Source organism: Barbus barbus (assembly GCF_936440315.1).
Source record: "Barbus barbus genome assembly, chromosome: 22".
Taxonomy (NCBI): domain Eukaryota; kingdom Metazoa; phylum Chordata; class Actinopteri; order Cypriniformes; family Cyprinidae; genus Barbus; species Barbus barbus.
In genome coordinates, this window is record NC_136750.1 from 23801067 (window position 1) to 23814738 (window position 13672).

At 35.8% G+C, this 13672-nt stretch overlaps 1 pseudogene across 1 annotated transcript in view; it reads right to left on the reverse strand.

Annotated features, from left to right (window-relative positions):
* LOC306888692 (thromboxane-A synthase-like) overlaps positions 1 to 13672 on the reverse strand; it is a 68345-nt pseudogene that overhangs the window by 40299 nt on the left and 14374 nt on the right. Inside the window, exon 2 of the transcript in view lies at positions 2743 to 2832. The product of the transcript in view is annotated as a thromboxane-A synthase-like (transcript). The remainder of the gene's footprint in view (positions 1 to 2742; positions 2833 to 13672) is intronic.

Here is a 13672-nt window from a genome sequence, read left to right on the forward strand (position 1 = left end):
TTAAATGTAAGATTTTGATGTAGAAACATTTGAAATAGCATTTTCTTTTTGTTTTATGTACAATTTAGAAAATTTAGTTATTACAGTGTAATGATTCCATTAGGACCTGTGCTGACAGTAGCAGTAGCATTAATTTATGTAGACTTTGAGATCACGTATTCTGTCTGTCCAAAGGTAATAGTAATTTATTTAGAGATATTACTCAGAAAACAAAGCCAAATATACAATTCTGTTTGAGTATCTAGCTACCACATGAGTCTTAAATAAAACTCTACATGTCTTTCAATGATTCAGTGCCACAAACCTGGCAAACCAAGCAATTATTTCTTCCCCAAAGACACTAAATGCAACAGATCAGTTTCAATATCCAAAAAACCTGTGCACCCAGACTCTTGCTTATAAAATATGCAACCTTACTGGATGTTGCAATTCTTACCAGTTTTGTTGGCAAAGCTGAATTTTCATTATTAAATGCTCATTAAAAACTAAACGATATCTGATGCATTTTGCAAAATTGTTAAAATATATTAAAATAGAAATGTTATTTTAAATTGTAAAAATATTTAAAAATATTACTGTATTTTTAATCCAATATATGCAGGCTAGGTGAGAATACAAGACTGCTTTTAAAAACATTAACAAATCGTACAGACCTCAAATGCCTTAATGGTAGATAACCTTTGACAATAACCTGTTTTTGTACCATAGATGAAGTAAATAGTCTTGACACACTGGGCAGGCAGCTTTACATTGTTAACATTAAAGTCAGCCTACATACTGTAGCTCTTTTTATTTCAAACTACTGTATAAACAAAGCAAGTATGTGCGTGTGTGCTGGCATGAGAGAGAACGAGAGAGAGGAACTGCATCTAGGTTGTTTAGGATCTTAAATGGACCAAATCTCATGTCTGTGAGTGTTGTATTTGGTAATGGAGTGTGTCATGATAATGTGCTGCTGTGGGTAGCGAGAGACTCTATCGTCTAGTCTCTAAATGTGACTCAATCTGCCCCATATCCCAAACGCTCTTTGTACATCACTTCCTGTTACCCATGATCCTCCCTCACACCCTGGCATCTCTCTTTTCACTGTTTGTGAGACTGAGTCTGCTGACATGTGCACAAATCTACACACACACTAATATGCTCAGACAAAGGCTGCACAACACCATACAAAAACCCACACACTAAAAAAAGCATATAGCTTTAGTTCACCTAGGGAGCTTCATCTAGACATGCATGCATATTCATTTATGCCTTTCTCACTTCCATCTAATAACATTCAATCACAACGACGAAGATATGAATTGAGATTAAAAAGACTGAGAAAGGGAAACAGACAGGCAGATCGAGAAGGAGAGAAGGAAGAGGGAGCCCTGTCATAAGCGGGTGATAGAAAGACAGAATGAAATGAGTGTTGTGAACGACATGCTGTCCAGTCAACCATTTCTGTCTGACAGTAACGTATTGACCTGAGAATCTATTCAGCTCCAAAACAGCACAAGAGTTGGAATCAAAGCTTTATTTAAAATAAGCCAGTGTGCTGGTGGGGGAATTTCATTAGAACGTTTTTCAAAAATCTGAAGGAAAAATATACATTTATTTTCATAAAAACAATATATTATAAAAATGATTGAATGAATTTTTGTATGAAAAAAAAAACTAATTTAATATTTTACTTTTGAATCCTTTTAAAATAATTACCACTCATTGCTATATACAGTAAAAATACTGATTTAAAAAAAACTAAAATCAGCATGAAGGCAGTAAAAAATAGTTCTGTGGGGTATAGTCTCAAAATAGTCTACAAAAATTTGTTTTGCACTATTCCAATTTTTTATTTTTTACCCCAAAAAAAAAAAAAAGATAAAAAAAAAAAATGTACTGGCAATTGTCTGCCAGGACATTATCCAGTAATTTTACGGTCATTTATGTTAATCCTAATACACAATGCAGTTTAATGCATAATTCAAAATACAGGTAAAAAAAATACATTCTGAAAATTTCTACATTAATACAGCACATTGTGCCTATTTTTACAGATTTTTTGAATCAAAAAATTAACATGCATTTCAAAACATCATATTCTTCATTGATATGTCTCCCTTGATTTTAAATGTCATAAATACATTTTAATGGTCCAAAAAAGACAAATTTTCTTGTGTTCTTTTGATTTTTACTGTAGGGTGAAATACGAGCTGGACTTTTATGGCATTCATCCTTATTGGTTGCTGGATGAATCTAGGCATTTCACATTCACAAATGAAAGTCTATTTTATGCTCTCACTGGAATCGAACAGCCCTACAGCATTGAAAATTTGGCCTTTATTTCCTATAATCCACGTCAAATCGTTATTATTAAACTACAGACCGGTAGAAATGAGAGTTCTCAAGGTAGCTGTTGATTTGCTACGTTACAGCTTGGGACTGAGATTAAACTTTAAAAAAAAAAAAAAGGAATTAAAAGTATTAATTTTGCAATATTAAACCCACCCACTCTCCCCGTCCGTCTTTTATATTATCGTCGTAAAAGTACATCATTCAGCACAGAGGGTAATCTGTTTGGAAATCACATGGCATTAGATGTCATTAGCGGTGAGTCATCTTTAATGAACATCTAATGAAGTGAGGCTCACTGAGAGAAATATAATTTTTCTAGCTTCGAGAGGGCGGCACAAGGAGCATACGTGTGAGAAAGTGAGCAAATGCGTTTTGTTTCATTATGAAGTAAACAAAAGCTCTTAAGTCTCGAAACATCATGAGGTTCCCAAAAAACGGTGAAGGCTTTGGGTGCTCGATGCCACATCGTTCCAAGACAGAGTAAGGGGAGATGGATTACCTATTAGAACAAAGACAAAGACTTTCAGTGAAATCCTCTGTAGTTTGGAGTCAGTGTGCCTTAGCATTATTAGAAAGACATATTTGAAAAAAAACATATGAAAGCAATAAGAGAACAAATACAGAAATAAAATCATTGGAAGAAAAAAGGGTGAAATTATGCTGCAAACCAATAGGTGATGTCCATATGCTTGTACAAGGGAAGATATATATTAATATAAATAAAATAAAAAAATAGAAAAATAGAAAAATTTAAAATAATAAATAAATCATTTTTATTCTAATATTATTTCATATCAAAAAGTTTAGTAGTACCGTGTAGTCTCTCAATTATTAGGAAAGTCTTAGAAACTGCATGTATAATACATTTACATTTATGCATTTAGCAGACACTTTTATCCAAAGCGACTTACATTGCATTCAAGTTATAATAATAATAATAATAATAATTATACAAAAAAAAAAAAAAACAGACAGCTCGTTGTGATTTAAATAACAGACAAAAGAAATTCTAGGGCCATTGTTTAAATTCCTTGACCCGGGACAACATTAGGGCCAATTGAGTAGGGCCATACTATAGTGGGCTTCCTTTGTCACGGGGTCTAGTACAACATTCCCAGTTGTCCCCCCGAAGACAACCCTGTGCTTTATTGTAGATGGGGATGTAAGTGATGGTTCCTGCAAACACATTATGACACAAGAAGTATCGGAGAGCACTGGGAAGTGCTGCATTTCCTCAGAGAATGGTGGATTAAGACATGATTATGCATGAGGATTGCATCTGCTGACACACCAGCGCTTCGACAACTTTTAACTTTGAAGTGAGCCGTGGGAGATGACGAGACGTTATTCGCTCAAAGAGTGCATTTTCGTCCCCTAGAAGTTAAACGCCAATGTCTTAAACCACCAGAGAAAGGGAACAGCGAGTACTTTATTCAAATGTGTGCAAATATTCGCTAACACTGGTGTTATGGGCACTGGCACTTTAATGTCCCAGGAGTTGATTTTTATTCAAACTTTTTGTTATATAAAGAAGGACCTTAGTAAACTTCCAAGGGGTCTCAAGGTGACTTAAAATGAGACAAGACAACCACTAAAATGAGATGAAACTGTTTATCTTTAAAAAAAAAAAAGAAGAAGATGCAGCTTATTTAATGACTGTTTTTCACTGAAGGACCAGGATTCCCAGTCTGGATATATGAAACCTGGATATATGAGGAAATTTTAAGAGTGTGATTTAAGACCTGGCAAATGGAAATTAGTTAAATCTCAAAGTGCCACGGCATATTTATTTTATCAGGAAGAAAATGAGGGGGAAAAAAAATGGAATCCATCTAAATTACTATTTAAAAGTAAAATTTTAGCTCAGTATAGCTATTTAAAAATGAGTGTACTTGGTTACCATTGCAACAAGTGGAAAAATATTCTTTAATTTAATATTCATTTAAAAATGCATGTGATTTCCACCACAAAATTAATGCTGATGTTGAGATAGAAAGGACATTTACAGGACAGTTGTAAATGCACCGGGCACATGCATTTACAGTAACCCTCTGTCAGTCTGGTTTTAAGGGATACGGCAATTAAAGGGTTAAACCGAACCATCAAGACACAGACACACACACACACACACACACACAACAATATATAAAGCTTTGGTAACACTTTCAATAAGTGGTTATAATATATAAAGCTTTGGTAACACTTTCAATTATTAATATTAACTATATTGATTAATTTGAACAATTATATAGCATTTATTAATGTGACACTCTCTCTCACTCTCTCCCTCTCTTACACACACACACACACACACACACACAAAGAGAGCAATATATAAAACTTTTCAATAAGGTTTTAGTTTTTAACATTATATAAGTTAACATGAACAAAATGAGTTAAACTTGTTCAAAATTGACTACTACATTATCAATTAAAATTTATACTTAATGTACATCAGTTACTGTACCATGAACTAACATAATTTTTTTTTACTAACAAATAAATGCAGTAAAAATGTTGTTCATATTTAGTTTGTTAGTTAATTAACTAATGTTAAAAAACATATTATTTAACTATATCAGTTAACATGTTAATTAATGCTTAGCTCATAGCTCAGAATTTATTAATACATTTAAAATTCATGTTCATGTTAATTCACAGTACATAAATTAATCTTAAAATACAACTTTACATTTTAACAATGTTAGTATTAACTAACATTAAAAAAAGATTAATAAATGATCTAAAAATAGATTGTTCATTGGTTAACATTAGTTAATGCATTAACTAACATGAACTAACAAAGAGACCTTATTGTAAATTGTTGCCAACACTTTATGATCTATAACAATTTGTAATTATTTTAATGATGTATAAGCATTTGTGAAATAGTTTTGCCGGCATTTCAGCTTAGTCTTCATCTGTGAGCTGAACTGTTTTGTTACTTCCATGAGTTTATGTAAATTCAGATGTCATTTCACAGGATGTCATAGGTCAGTATCGAATAAGTTTCAAATTATTATCTGTTTCAAATTAAGTCCACGTGTATGTATCTTTTGATCTTTTTACGTTGTAATATAATTATTAACCTAATTATATAAAATTATGTTGTCAGTGCCCTACAAATGAACTGGTTCTAGGATTTGTTTTGTCCCTGAAACGGACAGAATAGGAGACCTAGAGACTTCTTAAGCTGTAATGCAATAAATAAATAAAATAGATACTGATTGATTTTATTTTTCTTTTTTTCTAGTGATTAAAGAGAGGTTTAAAAGTCTCTCTCTCTCTCTCTCTCTCTCTCTCTCTCTCTCTCACCCCCACTCTCAACACACACACACCCATCCACCCTCCCACACACACATCAGATGTCTCTTTTTTTCTGTTATTCATAGACCTATTGTGAAGTCATGAAACTAACCATACTTCTTCAGAATGACTTGTTCTATTTATGTAAAACGTTTTGAAGTGTTTGGAAGCTGCACTTTAAAGATATAAGAAAAATACTGCTATCTTTTTTTACTCTCTCTTTAATAAATCGTCATTGCAACACCGTTCAAAATATTCAAAAGCCGTTCACAATTTAAGTTTCTCAATGTTTTGGCATCATGTAGACAAAGTTTGGCGCGTATAGTATAATTCTCCTCTGAGCAGTATACATTAATTCACAGCCATATTTTTCCAAATATCCACATTAAAATCCCAATAGCTGACTTCCTGTTGGTCGTAGCTAATGACTGTAAATTAGAAAGTTGTCCGTTTTGATGAGAACAATGTATGAGTTTGGTGTCTGTAGCTAAAATGAACCCCCCAACTTTTGTCAAAAGGTGGCGCTACAGAGTGCCTCCTCCAAGCCCTTTTATGAGCTTTTGCCAGTGTCTATCTATCATTAATACTGATATGTGTGTTGAGTTTCATGAAAACCTAAGCATGTGATCTGCCTGAAAATCCCTGGAAAAGAATATTCAAGTTTGACAAGTTGCCATGGCAACAATATTTTAGATATCAATATCCCCTCAACAGTTTCACATCAGCCGTGTTTTGTCATTATTCTGATGAAGTTTGAAGCAAATCGAGGTAAAATAAGATGCTGAATTCAAAGCATTTTAAAAATGACACTTCCGTTGGTGGCGCTATAACTTTGACTCCAAATATTCACATCTATGCGATCGACATCTTACAACGAACAAACCACTGACGTTTGATCAAAATCAGACAATGTATGTGGCTGTTATTAGGCATTTCCTGTTTCTCATTTCTCATTCAACTTCATCGCCTCGCCACGAGCAAACCGTTTGAGATCAAAAATCCCTTCGCAATTTAGCATCGTTTTGATCATGTTCACCGAGTTTGGTGGCAATTGTTTGGAAATCCTCAGGAGTATATCAAATTCCAGAGCATGAGCTTTTTAAACAGCCCTGAATAGCTGACTTCCTGTTGGGCGGAGCCTATGACATGCACCACGAAAGTTGTTTGGCTCAATGAGATCTATGTGTGTATCGAGTTTCATATGAATACGTGCAAGTATGTGTGAGATATACATCAAGTTTTCTGACTGTGTTCTAGGGGGCGCCGTAGAGCCCCTGGGCCACGCCCGGATCCTAGCCTCTGCGGCGTCCTAATGGCCGCAGATTCCAACGTGTGTGCCAATTTTCAAGAGTTTCTGAGCATGTTAAGGTCTCCCAAAATGCCCGGAAGTTTGAAAAAAACAAAAAAATAATAATCCTTAGAAAAACAAGACGGCCCTGCGCCTTAGTAGCTTGGGCCCTAACTAGTTAGGGTTTATACTCAAGTCCAAAAGCCTGCATAGTTGAAGAAACACCCTTGTGTGTTTTTTTTTTTTCTAATCATGTTTGGCTGGAAATACCAAACTCTTACTTCACCATTGTGGCGAGAAGTAACTGCCACCCATCTTCCTCAAAAATTTGAAAAAAAAGCTCTGTAACCAAAAGATTCTGACATCCATCTCCTTCATAATCTCCAGCTCGGCAGGAGTTCATTACCATATTAATTGTCAGATTAGAGAGTGGGTTTTAACACATGCTGTAAAAAAAGAGCTGGAATGATAACTCATTTTATGACACGCTCTTAATTACACAGAAGCATGTCGCATCCGAACACGCTCGTCCGGTGCTGAAAGACGATGAATCCCCAGTCCAATCTGTTCGTGTCCAGATTCAAAACCATTTCTCACTTCAGCACAAATATATTCACCACAAGTCGTCAGACAAGCATCCAGTCTTTCAACTCATTATTGGTTAAGTGAACACAGAATTAATGTGAAACACATCCACAGCACTCAGCAGGGTGAGATCAGGTTTATCCCCCAATAGTTGTGGGAAAGTCTTTCAGCAAAACAGGACCAAAGTTGATTTGTCCTTCATAACATGCAGTTTGGAAGATTATCAACAGTTTGTTCCAGTTTGGCTGAAGTTCAAACAAAAATCTCTTTAGGGAACATCAGAATTAATGTGTTGCTCATAGAGCAGGTGTTACTGAAGTGTGTCACAGCTCATATTTCCATATTTTGAAGGCAGAAAAGCAGCCAAAACTGATCAATAAAGTGACTAAACTAAAAAGCTCAAACATTAACAGCAGGGCAGTTAAAAGTCAATCACATGTGAAGCACAAAAGAAAGTCCATTTCAAAAGGATATTCTAATAGAGCATGTTGTTAGGCTAATACACTGCTCTAATACGAACAACAAACATATAGAACACACACAAAAAATAGAATTGTGAATCCATAATTTTAATTTACTAACAAATTGTAAATTTACAGTAAATTTTAATGTAATTTACGCCTCACACAAAGAATGATATTTTTCAGAATCAACACTGGACCCCACTGACTTTCATGGTACAGAAAAAAAATAATTTTTCAAAATATAATTTATGCGCCACTAAAGAGTTTTTCAGTGAACTCTTTAAAAGAGGTTAAAGTTTTTCCAAACCATCGTGCTTTCTTCTTCTGAACACACAAATAAAGATATTTTGAAGAATGTTAGTAACCAAAACAGTTGCCCGTAGCCATTGAATTCCATAGTATAGAGGTCAATGGCCAGTGTTTGGTTGCCAACATTCTTCATAATATCATCTTTTATGTTCAACAGAAGGAAGGAACTCATACATGTTTGGAACAACTTGAGGGTGAGTAAATAATTACAGAATTTCCATTTTTAGGTGATGTCTATGTCTACTACAGTATATGTGGATGACTGTTATGATTGACTAACCTGTTTAACGGCTCACATTCTGCCGAACACTGAATAGATGCTGATGTGTACATATGCAAATCGTGTTCATGTTTCTGATGCCAAAACAGAGATGTGATCTGAATGACCCATTTTTGCAGCTTAGTTTCCATAAACTGAGTGTACGCTTTATGAACGTTATAATATGTCTACATATGTCCATTTAATTATTTGACTACAGACCTACTGCACGAGACAGCACACAACTGCATGATGATCAATTGTAGTTCAATGCAAGCCTGAGCTGACTGACAAATCCAGCGAGGCATCTCCTCTGTGTGTCTCTCCAGGCTAGATAAACAGATGTTGATGTAGCTTATCAGTGAATGCGCCTGGCCATTTCTGAGCCCTGTGCCAGGGGCAAAGAGAGAGACAGAGATGTCCCACAGGCTAAATATACTGGGAAAAGGCCAGGATGGAAGACTGTCTCTAAAAATACCACTTAAATTCACATCCAGCCTCCTTTGTTAAATATTTACCTCAGCCTTACTCTCTGTCCTTCCCAAATGCGAATGTTAGAGGTCCTACAAGGTAAGGAAGGACCACTGCTGGTCACCGGCACAAGTAAATCAAACATTTTTATGTTTCAACGTAAAAAAATGTATGTGCAGGAGTCATTGCTGGACACTCTGACAAACACAAATTTCTCCAAGGCTGATATAGTTAAACTTGCACATCATGAAGTCATTAAAATGTCTAGGGTGACCTGTAACTTTGGGGTGAACTAGCAGGAATGGAAGGAGAGATTGAGACAACCGTGTCTGACTGACAGCAAGAGACTCGCTGTGTTTTCAGAGCGAGGTTGGAAGGAACAGGACAGCTAATGTTCTCATTAGGGTCAAAAGTGCCATAAAGGAGGAGAGATACAGTGTGAGGTGAAAGAGGGGTGAGAAACTGAAAAGTTGCTGTCCAGATTCTGGGAAAAAGCTTTTTTCTTCTTTTTTCCTTTCTGGTACAGAATCAAGATGCTCAAACTGTGGCTCTGTTCCAAAAACTAGTGAGCTGCCTATGTAGGCAGTATTTCCTAACCTCACACTCCGCATAGGTAAAATTAAGTACTTCTTCATCACTAATATATATAATGCTGAATATCGTTTAGCATTAATATATTATTATTCCCTAGAAAAAATTTATATTTAAAATAAATGTTTCATACTAAGTATAGTTCAAATCTATTAACACATTTACTGACAGATCACTCGAGACCTACTGATATAAAAATTAATGATATTTATTTGAAGTATTACTATTACTTATAAGCCTAAAATGGGTTACTTTTGATGAGGATTGTATGATCTTTAAATATTTTGCATTTAAAAGGTGAAATTTATTCAAAGTGTACCTAAAATATACTTGCAATAGTTCCACTTTAGCACAATGAAATATACCAAGTATGTCTGTAATTGGACTTAATGCACTTTAATTGTGCGGAAGTAGTGCTGAAGTGCAAAATAAGTTGTTCCAATTTAGCAGACTTGAAGTATACCGGTGTAGTATATTAAAAGTACAATTGCAGGGCATTTTATTAAGTACATAAATATGAAAATGTATATGCAGTATACTTGGGATGAAATAAATGTATTTCAAATGCATTTAAGTATATTTATTTTTCACTAGTGTTAACATCAATTAAAACAAAACGCTACAAAAAATGTTTTTCTTAGTATTTTGTCTATTTCTTAGTATTTTGTCACTAAAAATGACACGAGAGAGAGTCTTGTTTTCTGAAAAATGCATTGAAGTTAAATGAGTTTGCTTAAAGGGGTAAGAAAAATTCAACTTGTTTTCACTTTTAATAACAAGTATATGTTTCTTACCCTATTAGCAGATGTTTTTTTACAGTGTAATACTGGGTAAAAACAGACTAAGCAAGTAGCTTCCTCTTTCTTTGATGTACATGAGTTTGTTTGTATTTCAAGTTCTGGGGGCAATTATGGAGAAACTAAAGACCCAACGGCAAATTAATTTAGAAAGTAATTCCAGATGGGACTTTAAACAAAAGTCATTTTCCAGTCTTCGTGTGATGGATTAAATACCACAGAAGCTAAATAAGTTTAACATATCTTTGAATAAAAGCAAATAAACTGTAACTTGTAACTTTTTTTTGTGAAGTAGCTAACAATTTAGTCTTTTCCTTGACAGTCTGATGCATACACACTAAAAACAAAATATTACAAACTAAAATAATTATAAATATTAATAAAAACGGGGAAGCACTTTCCCCATTCTATTGGGTTTTCTGTGCATTGCTTTGCAAGTTTTTGAGTTCTGCACTGATATACACTCACCTAAAGGATTATTAGGAACACCATACTAATACTGTGTTTGACCCCCTTTCGCCTTCAGAACTGCCTTAATTATACGTGGCATTGATTCAACAAGGTGCTGAAAGCATTCTTTAGAAATGTTGGCCCATATTGATAGGATAGCATCTTGCAGTTGATGGAGATTTGTGCGGTGCACATCCAGGGCACGAAGCTCCCGTTCCACCACATCCCAAAGATGCTCTATTGGGTTGAGATCTGGTGACTGTGGGGGCCATTTTAGTACAGTGAACTCATTGTCATGTTCAAGAAACCAATTTGAAATGATTCGAGCTTTGTGACATGGTGCATTATCCTGCTGGAAGTAGCCATCAGAGGATGGGTACATGGTGGTCATAAAGGGATGGACATGGTCAGAAACAATGCTCAGGTAGGCCGTGGCATTTAAACGATGCCCAATTGGCACTAAGGGGCCTAAAGTGTGCCAAGAAAACATCCCCCACACCATTACACCACCACCACCAGCCTGCACAGTGGTAACAAGGCATGATGGATCCATGTTCTCATTCTGTTTACGCCAAATTCTGACTCTACCATCTGAATGTCTCAACAGAAATCGAGACTCATCAAACCAGGCAACATTTTTCCAGTCTTCAACCGTCCAATTTTGGTGAGCTTGTGCAAATTGTAGCCTCTTTTTCCTATTTGTAGTGGAGATGAGTGGTACCCGGTGGGGTCTTCTGCTGTTGTAGCCCATCCGCCTCAAGGTTGTGCGTGTTGTGGCTTCACAAATGCTTTGCTGCATACCTCGGTTGTAACGAGTAGTTATTTCAGTCAAAGTTGCTCTTCTATCAGTTTGAATCAGTCGGCCCATTCTCCTCTGACCTCTAGCATCAACAAGGCATTTTCGCCCACAGGACTGCCGCATACTGGATGTTTTTCCCTTTTCACACCATTCTTTGTAAACCCTAGAAATGGTTGTGCGTAAAAATCCCAGTAACTGAGCAGATTGTGAAATACTCAGACCGGCCCGTCTGGCACCAACAACCATGCCACGCTCAAAATTGCTTAAATCACCTTTCTTTCCCATTCTGACATTCAGTTTGGAGTTCAGGAGATTGTCTTGACGAGGACCACACCCCTAAATGCATTGAAGCAACTGCCATGTGATTGGTTGATTAGATAATTGCATTAATGAGAAATTGAACAGGTGTTCCTAATAATCCTTTAGGTGAGTGTATCATTACAATATAACTAGGGCTGTAAAAAAATGCATTCAATTCAGTGGTTAATATTAAATGTTAAAAATGATGGCACATATTTTACCCTAGTGTTGAATGGTTATAATTACTCATCGCCAGAAATTGATCAAAGAAAATCCATTTAACAGATGCATCAGTATTGGATGGTATAAAAATCTTGGTTAAAAAAAATGGCATCAATCTTTGCAATCTTGTACAATCTTTACTTCGTTTATATTTAAATTGCCGATTCAGTGTGAAAATATGATTTACAAATCCTCATGTTAAGTGCAATTAACCAAGATTAATAATTTCAGAAAAAATATGTGATTTATTAGTTAGATTTTTAATCAAATGACAGAACTATTGGATAAACCAGTGTTAACCTCCCTTAAACGGAACCATAAAAACAGAATAAACTGTTTTCATTTTATATGATGACTACACTTATATTGCAGCCAAAATCACCTGCAGATTTTTTGTTGATAACACCAGACTATTTTCTCCTTGTCTTTATCATACGCATTTACAAACACTCATAATTACACTATATTCCCACATCATCCCACAACACTAACATATTTTTTTTGTAACATAATTTTCAAGCTCAGTTTACCAATGTAACAGTTTATGTAGCAGACAGTTTGTATGTTTCAGAGAAGGACTTTTAGTATCAGCAAACATCTCCTGAAGCACTCAGAGTCTCAGACGCACACATTGATTCTGCCGGGCATAAAAGTGCAAGCTATAATTGCTCTGAGCTGCTTCTAGTGTCTCTCTTCATCATCCATGACACATTTGATTTCTTTTTCTATTGTAAGAGCCTATTAAAAATGGGCACCAATAAAAGCACATTGATTCATGCAGGATTAGCCCATCGGACAGGAGTTTTATCACGGCCACAAAATCGCCAGCTCCCTTCTGTCGCTCTCACGCACACATTAACGTGTGCAGCTGCTGTCACATGGACCGTGATTTGCCAGCTTTCCACTCAATAGTCTACTGATGGTGCCGTGGGCCTGGGTGGGCTACAGAGTGAGTGTGTGCATGGGGAAAGCGATGCCCAGAACTGCTTAAGCGGTCTGGTGGTGGGCAGAGGACGAGCTCCCCTGCGGAGTTTTGTGCAGTACCCAGACCTGGATCAGACGCTTGGCAGTCACGCCGCGGTAGGGAGCTCAGGTCTCACATTTATCTCTGAGAGCAGAGAGCTGCTGCGATTTGATCAGCTGTGGAAGAGGAGGTGCTATGGTCCAGCACAACACCAAACAATCTGCGATGGCAAGACTAGCGAAACACACAGCAACAACATACACGGGACAGCACATAGCCCTTCAAAATAAATGATCCAGTGTTGAGAGCATGTTTCTTAGTACAGAATCTGATCTCATTGCCATGATGATCTCTTAAAATAAACTTTGCACATCACTTAACAAAAGGCTTGCAGATAGCATCAAATAAGAGCAATTTTACTATTTATTAGTTTATACAGAATATCTAAGATGTATAATCATTCATTTTTAAATCTTATGATTCTTTTCACTGGTATTGGTATCGAGGGTTATGATATAGAATTGAATTAA